Below are 1,756 nucleotides of genomic sequence, written 5' to 3' on the forward strand. Positions count from 1 at the left end.
GGCGGGGCGGCTCTATACACCGCCGCCGTCCGCGACCCCAGCCGCTGCGACGAGCGGACCGTGGAGTGTTGACTCGGCCAAAGAGCTTTCCACGAAGAGGAGCGGCAGCAGAAGCAGCAGCGTTTAATAACCTACATTGCTGTGCACATAGACGCAAACACGCTCATATTCGCTGAGCTGTGCCGGGCGGGGCGGGGCGCGACGCCCACTTTGTTATTTTGGCCAATCTGAGTGTGGGGCAACCGGCGGGCGCGGTCTGCTTGTTGTGTGATTTGGCTTGGCGCAGCTTGGCGACGAGGAGCTTTTTGTTCTGCCCCACTTGGGCGCGACCTACTGGCTGCGGCGGGGCGAGCTGGGCGGGGTGGCGTTGGTCGAGGGCGGATCCGATGTCGAGCATTAAGACTCTGGGCCATCGGAGGAAACGGACGCTGGGGCGGCGGGGATGGGAAGGGGTTAGCGAAGCAGGAGGGCCGGCCGCTCGGGTGGCCCCCGGGCCGGCCATCGCCACGTCCGTTGGAATTTCCCACGGGTGCCCGCGGCGCGGCGGCCGGCGCTCTCTGCCGATGCAAACGTCGAAGGGGTGGGCGGGGGCGGTCTGGCATCTGCGCCCCATCTTTGTCAGCCCCGCCCGGCTGCCGCCGCCTCTCCGCGCACTGCAAGTTTCATTGACTTCGCCCGGACGTCTCGACGGGTAAGAGGAGGAGGAGGAGGAGGAGGAGGAGGAGGACGACGATGACGACGGGCGCGCGCAGGAGGAAGAGGAAACCGGCCTCGATGGATGGTGTGCGAGTTTGGCGGGGAGCTTCCTTTCTTTTCTTTCGCTCGCCTCACTCACAACATTCTTCATCTCTCTTTTTTTAAGGGGAGGAAGTAGAGTATATGAGGGATTGGCGCGAAACTAACTGCCGCACTGCACATCACACCGCAGCACAACCGAGACTTCCTCTATCGGCGACTGTACTGCTGCAAAAGCCGCAGTCGGTATTCCCGCCAATTTTGGCTGCAGCTTGGCGCACACTCGCGTGAAGCGGCGACGAGCCGACGAGCGCGCGAGGCGGAGGCACGTCTGGGCGCGGTGGCGGGGCGGGGCGGGGCAGCGGGTGCGGCGGGCTGAGTCAGCGCCGCCGCTGCATGCTCCGATATCGCGTGGCATTGTTCTTCGTACATGCACGTGTGTGTGTGTGTGTGTGTGTGTGATTGTGCATGTGTGCGTGTTTTAGAGGGGAAAAGAAGGGGGAGGGGGTCGCCTCTCGCCCCTTTCGAACCTTACCCCCTTCCATTGATCACACTCTACTAGTAGCGCGATGCTCATTATGGCACCGTGTTTTGAAGGGGGCGAGCAGAGTGAAGACGGGAAATGCGCCCCCCTTGTGGCGCATCTCTGCCCTCGTGAGCTCTGCCCCCTCCCCTCCCCACCCTTTTCCTTTTTCTGTCACCCAGGACCACAGTCACGCCACCAGTACGCTGCCGCCACCGCGTCTGAAATCCTCGACTCAATAGGGAGCATCGAGCGTGAGCCAGCCCCCCCCCCCTCCACCCCACACCCTGCCCTGCCCTGCGGGTGGGGCGGTGACAAGGCGGCGTTCCGATATTTCCTTCGCGACGAATGCGGCTTTGAATAGGAGGGCGGAAAGGGGAAGGGGGGGGGGGGCACTGGAGGGGGCGGGGCGGCTCTATACACCGCCGCCGTCCGCGACCCCAGCCGCTGCGACGAGCGGACCGTGGAGTGTTGACTCGGCCAAAGAGCTTTCCACGA

The sequence above is a fragment of the Frankliniella occidentalis genome, unplaced genomic scaffold (assembly GCF_000697945.3).
Source record: "Frankliniella occidentalis isolate FOCC.00 unplaced genomic scaffold, Focc_3.1 Scaffold36, whole genome shotgun sequence".
Classification (NCBI taxonomy): domain Eukaryota; kingdom Metazoa; phylum Arthropoda; class Insecta; order Thysanoptera; family Thripidae; genus Frankliniella; species Frankliniella occidentalis.